Here is a 7,749-nt window from a genome sequence, read left to right on the forward strand (position 1 = left end):
CTTGCGATGCCCATAATTTACTGTAAGTGAAGCAGGATGCGAAAAAAAAAACAAATTTACATTGGCTTTCTTATTTCAGTAGTTCCGTATACTGTTCAACTGAAATCAAACATTCCTTGAAAGAATAACGTAGTTATATACTGCATACAAATATTGTACGATGTAATACAATGTACTTAAACTGAAAGAATATTCTGTAGAATGGAGGGAAAACATAGTGATGGAGTTAAATGTAATAAAATTTTCTTTTCAAGTTGGTCACTGTTCATTTGAAAAGGAACTGTAAGCTCCTGTGGTCACTAGCAAATTTTTCCATGAAATCTGTTGTGTTCAAATTCATTTTATCACGATGAACGCTGAGCGTACGTAACCCGGATGCTCATATGACGTAGATCTCAACCATATTTTCGCTCGCCGAAGTGTACTGAATGACCTTTCCAGTGTTCATTGTAGTTTCTGGCAGAGTCAAAAGAGTAGGAAAGGCATGGCATACGGCAGGATAAAACTCGGTACTTGGCGCAACTGGTTTTCCTATTCGTCAGTGACGTAATTTTTCATTTGAAATACAAATCCTTTATTTAAAGTGAGAATTAATTACCTCTAATAATATTAATTCTCGCATGAATTATGATATTGGCTTACCATATAAATGTGACTTGAAATCATTATGAAATGATATGGATTACATCATAAATTATGCCATAAAAGTATGGGCCACGCAGATAATCTCTCTCTCTCTCTCTCTCTCTCTCTCTCTCTCTCTCTCTCTCTCTCTCTCTCTCTCTTGAGGCGCTGATCGAGCCTGCTGCCCAAGTCGTTCATGTTTATCAGTTCTTTCTCTCTCTCTCTCTCTCTCTCTCTCTCTCTCTCTCTCTCTCTATTTATCCATAAGAATTTTTTTTGCATTATATATATATATATATATATATATATATATATATATATATATATATATATATATATATATATATATATATATATATATATATATAAATTTTTTCCAGGATTTCAGGGGAGGGGGGCAAGTAACCCCCTTGCCCCTACGTGCGGGCGCCCATGAATATTAGGGTAGCGACGCATAGCATCTTCGTTTGAACTTTTGAACTTTTAAAACTCCAATTTCACGACATCCTCAGGGAGACTGTTCCACAAACTAACGGTGAGAGGAATAAAGTATCTCTGGAACTGAGGAGTTCTACAGTCTCGTTTAGGAAGTTCATGGCTCAGGACAACAGCCAAGTGTGGTAGCTTAGAGAAGTTGATTCTCCAAGGAACCCTGAACACACGAAGAACTGCCGCTCGCTTAGGCCTAGTAAGATTTTTCAACAATTCGACAAAAGTAGAAGTTGGGATCTTCAAAAGCCAGAGCAATACGTACAGTTATTCAGCTAATCAGCTAAAAAAAAAAAGGATTACTCTGCTTGATAAAATCACCAGTAAATCTGCTGCTGTCATGTTTATAGACATCAGGTATAACGCGGCCCAAATGAACCGCAGTGTTAAATGCATATGCAGCTTCGACATTAACCATAATTCTAGGGTCAGTTGGGTCTTCTTGGAATTGAGCTGAATAATGTTCCTGCGCAAAGCTATGATTATATGTATGTATATATATATATATATATATATATATATATATATATATATATATATATATATATATATATATATATATATATATGTATGTATATATATAAATTTATATTTACCGTTCATTCTTTTAACGCACTGACGTCGTCCCTCATAGCATAGCAGCCGACACGACTACTCTCTAATTTTAGAAGTGAATGATCTGTGTAAACACGCAACAGGATTGGGGAGATAATACCACCTTGTTTCACCCTATTACTTACAGGTAATATTTTGCGAAAATTCATTACCAAATCACACTCGTAACCTTTTGTTTTAAACACATATTCAGCATCAGCCTACAAATCAAAGGACATATTTTTCTGGAAAGCATTTTTATGAATAACTATGAAATTTATTCAGTCACTTTCCTCGAGTCTCTCTCTCTCTCTCTCTCTCTCTCTCTCTCTCTCTCTCTCTCTCTCTCTCTCTCTCTCTCAGAATTTATATTTGCAAATAGGTTCTTTCGATGTACAGTACATTCCAGGCATACATGATTTTTTTACTTGTGGGTACAAAATCAGAGTTGGCACAAAAGTAGAATTTTCTTCTAGTTTTGACAAGAAAAAAAAAGAGAAGCAAATGAGAATCTCAAACTGAATGGAGAAAAAATGAAATTAAAGGTCACATGAATTCCCAATCTGAGAATTGGGTTGCTTTAAAATATAACTTTATCAGCTTGCAACGAGTCACTTTGGGATGAAGGCGAGGCTACAGCCAATTCAGTGTCAAAGATAAAGGATTATATATATATATTATATATATATATATATATATATATATATATATATATATATATATATATATATATATATATACATATGTATATGTATATATATATATATATATATATATATATATATATATATATATATATATATATATATATATACTGTATATATATATCATGCAGCCCGAGAAGAATTAAAAAGTTTTTTGTAAATGTTATAGATCACAAATAAACAAGTACGAGAATGAAATGAGGCATTAACTATAATAAAAACAAAAGAGCTTGGCATAAAAGTTGTTTTATGGAAAAGCATAAATAATTGATGAGATTTGATCAATACAAAACAAAGTAAAGACTAAACGAAAATGAGATTCCCTGCTGGAGAAGATTACACCTGAGTCAAGTTGTGGAATGATTTAGCACAAGATATTTCTAACAATACGAGTATAAAGTAGTCTTGTAATTTTTTTTTACATAGATCATTGACGGTGCTTTTGGGCACCACACAGTCCACGGTCTACGCGAACATCCAAAGTTGCATTCGTCAGTGAGATATGGTTGAGTGCTGCCAACTCGGTTCCGTCATCTGGGTTCTTCTGTTTCAGTTCCAAGAATTTTCGCGCGAGTCTCTTGGTACCAGGCAACGCCTGCTCAACTATAAGCAGATAGAAACGCAGTTTTCTCAAAGGCGAGCTCTCCGGTATCCGTAGCCACTACGCGTTCATTCGCCTTTCGACCTCAGTAGGCTTGCACTGTCACTGGATTTAATTTAGTCTTCTGAAATTTACGCTGTCAAGCCTAGCACTGGGGCCCTTAAGACAGTGAAGGGATGGAGTTGGAGTGGTTGGACAGCAAGAAAGAGGTATCCAGAATGTGGAAGATATGTACAATGTTCTAAAGGTGGAACTGGGAGAAAACTCCACAGCTGCACAAAGAAGTAATAGCTAAAGGTGTTGGACAGCAAGACTGAAGAAAAGAAATGGGACTGGAGATAAAGTTGAAGGTGCACCTTGGGGCCGAGGGACGGTGCAGACACCCTTTAATACAGTGCACCATGTGAGGTGCATGGAGGGCACTACCCCCCAAAACCCCCACACGGGCCACTATCACTAGAGACGTGGCTTCATTTTCCGAATGCTATACTTGTGTCCTATTGAACTCTTGAAATTCTGTCGCTGTTTGATTGCAACGCTGTTCACACCCTCTGACGGAAAGATAAAGCCCTGAAAAATAAAAGCAATCTTTCAAATAGACATTGGTTCTGGGATTTCAGTGTATGCCATTTATCATTGTTCGCTGTGAAACACTGCAATACTTTTAGCTTCGATAACCTTACTTGTCCTGAAATGTTGGAATTGGTAATTTTCGCTGTCATAGGTTGCGCAGAATACTCTGTTGTCTTGCGGTTCTATGACGTTTACTCCAGTTGCAGAATTCTGAAACAGAAGTGTCAGATAACATGATAGATACATTCTTTATGTTATGCATTTTAAACAAAGCCGCTCCAGTTCGCGTAGCAAAAACGAAGAGAATCGTCGGCCACTCTCTTGATATTTTATGAATATGAACCACTGGAGTTGAACTACACTGGATTTAAAATACTTATTTCAACGCTGCGAAAACTCGGTGACCTTGACCCTTACAGTGACCTCGAAGACTCCCGTGTCTAGGCAGCTGAAGGCCGCATCGCCCCCCTCCAGAATGACGAATACACCTTGGCACTGATCGCGTTGGGTACCATTGGTCTTCAATATCCTTTTGGTGAGCAGTGCTGGAAGAATGGAAAAAGGTTATATATGTTGAAATTAACTGTAAAAACACTTTTTCAAACTCGATGCACACACTATATCTATATGCATTTCTATAACTACAGTACAGTAAGGCTATATCTTTATCTGTTTGTCTTTTTATCTATCCGGTACACACACACGCACACACACACATATATATACAGGTATATGTACAGTATATAATATATATATATATATATATATATATATATATATATATATATATATATATATACATATATATATATATATATATATATACATACATATACACACATACATACATTACATGGTATGAAATGATTATGAAACTAACTGTTCATCATGGAAGTGAAGTTTGAATGTTCAATGCGAATAAAAAAAAAAAATAAGAGGTTTGACTGTTTTGATGATTTTTTTGTCTAAAATAAATGAAGCTGGAAGGACTGATAGGTTTAAAAATGTGAAGGTACAGTGAGTAAATAAAAAATGCATCGGTATTTTGAGATGGCTTGGTCATGAGGAAAGAATGGAAGACTGTGTATTAATGACAAGAAGGTATAATTCAGAAATGTTGGAAGGATGGGCAGGTGGAGGAGAGGAGGTAATGGCTGGTGAGTTAGGTTCGGGGTCTTGCCTCAGGGCGGCCAATAAATTGAGTAAGGTGTTGAAAGGAATAAGAGGCCTGGTGTGGACGTCTGAACTCTGCTGAATCAAAGAGACTTCATATCCACGAAGCGAGGGAGCATGGAATAGAAGTGAATGATGCAATGTGTACACAGGGTTCAACGTGCAACCAGTGAGCATCCTGAATGCGTGCATGATTCGGCTAATTTTACGGAGCTTTGTGGCACTGGTTTTTCACCCTCGAGTCATCCATTAAATTATTTATTTGGAAGCGACTATTACTTCTGGAGCGACCATCGGGTAGGGTACGGACGCCCTGCAAGCGCCGAGCGGCGCGACGTGGCACTAATTATGAAACTTGACAGTTCTTATGCGAGTGGCTACACTGGCTCAGGAGCGGGCAGTTTTCGAAGCCTTGCCAAACCTCGCCGCTTGTCAGACACGACGCAACATGTTTCAGACAAACGCAGAGTTCCTAACGTCTTGCTTCAGGAGAAATGGGTTCTCTGTAGTTTGCTTCGGGTTTATTCAGCCTCTCTTCAAGTTTGCTGAGCAGTTAATCGAACGATCCCTGTCTCGAACGCAGATATTCATAAAATTTGTCAGCTTACAGTCGAAAAAGTTAAGTATATCTTAGTTTAACCAGACCACTGAGCTGATTAACAGCTCTTCTAGTTCTGGCCCCGAAGGACTAGATTTATTTTACGTGGCTAAGAACCAATTGGTTACCTAGCAACGGGACCTACAGCTTATTGTGGAATCCGAACCACATTATAGCGAGAAATGAATTTCTATCACCAGAAATAAATTCCTCTTATTCTTCATTGGCCGGTCGGAGATTCGAACTCGCTGCCAACAGAGTGGTAGCTGAGAACGGAACCCGCTCTCCCAACGAGGAACTACAGCTTACAGTCGAGACTTTAATATATATATATATATATATATATATATATATATATATATATATATATATATATATATATATATATATATATATATATATACATACTGTATATATATATATATAGATAATAAAATTCACTCCGTTCCACTCCTCTCTTGCTAAAGTCATGAATCCAGACTTTTTTCTATTTTTTTTACTGGCAATTCATCTAACTTCGCGGAAATTTTTTCAAATAAAGATAATTTCCTTAACAAATTTGATGACATGTCTGCACTGATGATCAGCTTCGGCTAATGCGTCGCCTGCCTCTTCCACGGCTCCAGTGTGGACATGCAGTGTGTTGACGCTACTTCTGCCGCTCGCTGCTTGCAGTGGGCCCGTACCCTTAGGGGAAACGGCTATCAGAACACTGTTGATAACTGAACATACTTATATTGGCACTGGTCCGGTTGTCGCCTGTGACGTGATCGCAATTAAGTCGACTTCGTCGTTGGATCCTCAAATGTGTGTGTTCGGTTCTGTCGAGGAAAAAGCTTTCCGAACTAGACACTGGAGGTCTCTGCAATGAAAACAAGAAGAAGATACTGTGGAAAACCAGTTCAGACCAAGGTGGGAAACACTAGCGGATCCAGAAAATTTCATTGGTGGGGCCCACCAATTTTCATATACATTATATATATATATATATATATATATATATATATATATATATATATATATATATATATATATATATAATTATATATTTTAATTATATATATTAGATTTTCTATTTTTTTTCCATTTTTATATTTTTTATTTATGTTGTTATTATCTAAATCTTCAATATTATTATTTTGTCATTATTTTTCAGGGGGGGGGCACGTGCCCAGGTGCCCCCCCGCCCCATGGGTCCGCTAGTGGTGGGAAACATTTCATTTTTGTTTCGTCTAGATGAAATTATGCAAGCAAATAAAGAAATATTATTATGGGGTAATCAAAAATTGATATTTCAATGTAACCGAGTTCTCTTATGCAAAGCCCTTGGCATATACTACACTTGAACAAGAACAGAAATTGGTTCCAGCTAGAGATTGTGGTGACAGCGAAATTAAACAATAATCGGATATTTACACTTGTATCTGCTAATGCATGAGGTTCTCCTCCGGGTAACCTGGAAAAGAGCAACAAAAATGTCAGTCCTTTAACGTATTATTAGCAAAAAAAAGTAAACAAAAGAAAATTACACAGCAAAAAAGAAATGAAAGGTGTCTGAAATGATCAGAAAACAGAAAATGGTTTCACAGCTGGCCGCCAACCATGCTTCTTAGGCTGCGTGGACCACCAAGAAAAGATTGATCAGAAAAAAAATAGAAATACTTCAGAAGTCACTTTCTGGGGAAGCTATCTTCTCAGTCTTAGCTCTGTATAAAAATGAGCGAACTCCGGTCAAGAAAATGAGTTATAAAATTATCTGTAGTTCTACCTAGTCTTATAATATTTTTTTATGTAGAAAAAGAGAAAATTATCCAAAATTCTACCTAGTCTTATAATCTATTTTATTTAGAAATAGAGTTAGAAAATTATCTATAGTTCTACCTAGTCATAATATTTTCTATTTAGAAAAAGAGTTAGAAAATTATCTGAAATTCTACCTAGTCTTATAATCTTTTTTATTTAGAAATAGAGTTAGGAAATTATCTATAGTTCTACCTAGCCATATGATATTTTTATTTAGAAAAAGAGTTAGAAAATTATCAAAAATTCTACCTAGTCTTGTAATCTCTTTTATTTAGACTCGTAAAACCATACAGTTTCTTCTAATGAAAGCTCATGCACCTCACAATAAGCTGAAGACGACAAGTTTGTTCAGCTCCGCCGACCTACTCTGTTAACATCCGTTTTTTTCCTATTATTGGTGTCTGTTGGTGTGTTTTCAGGCGAAGGGTGATTCAGCGATTGAAAAAAATTACTCTTATTGTTATTGCATTGTTTTTACTGACAATGTGATTATTAGGATTATTAGTTTAATCATTTAAAATCGGAATAACAAGGATTAGAATTAACCATTCTGAGAGATACTTTATCCTATAGCTTTGTTTGTGTGTCTT

General features: G+C 36.3%; 1 long non-coding RNA gene across 2 annotated transcripts; it reads right to left on the reverse strand.

Moving 5' to 3' along the window:
* Positions 1-2,652: 2,652 nt before the first annotated feature.
* On the reverse strand, positions 2,653-7,413 carry LOC136853900 (uncharacterized). Of its 2 annotated transcripts, XR_010857566.1 has the most exons (5): positions 6,773-7,413; positions 6,089-6,218; positions 4,003-4,130; positions 3,696-3,795; positions 2,653-3,582 (listed from the first exon to the last, which is right to left on the reverse strand). It is a non-coding gene; the product is annotated as an uncharacterized lncRNA (long non-coding RNA). The 2 variants fall into 2 exon arrangements; XR_010857565.1 differs by having other exon boundaries at positions 3,696-4,130.
* Between the last annotated feature and the right edge of the window lie 336 nt (positions 7,414-7,749).

This window comes from Macrobrachium rosenbergii, chromosome 28 (genome assembly GCF_040412425.1).
Source record: "Macrobrachium rosenbergii isolate ZJJX-2024 chromosome 28, ASM4041242v1, whole genome shotgun sequence".
Taxonomy (NCBI): domain Eukaryota; kingdom Metazoa; phylum Arthropoda; class Malacostraca; order Decapoda; family Palaemonidae; genus Macrobrachium; species Macrobrachium rosenbergii.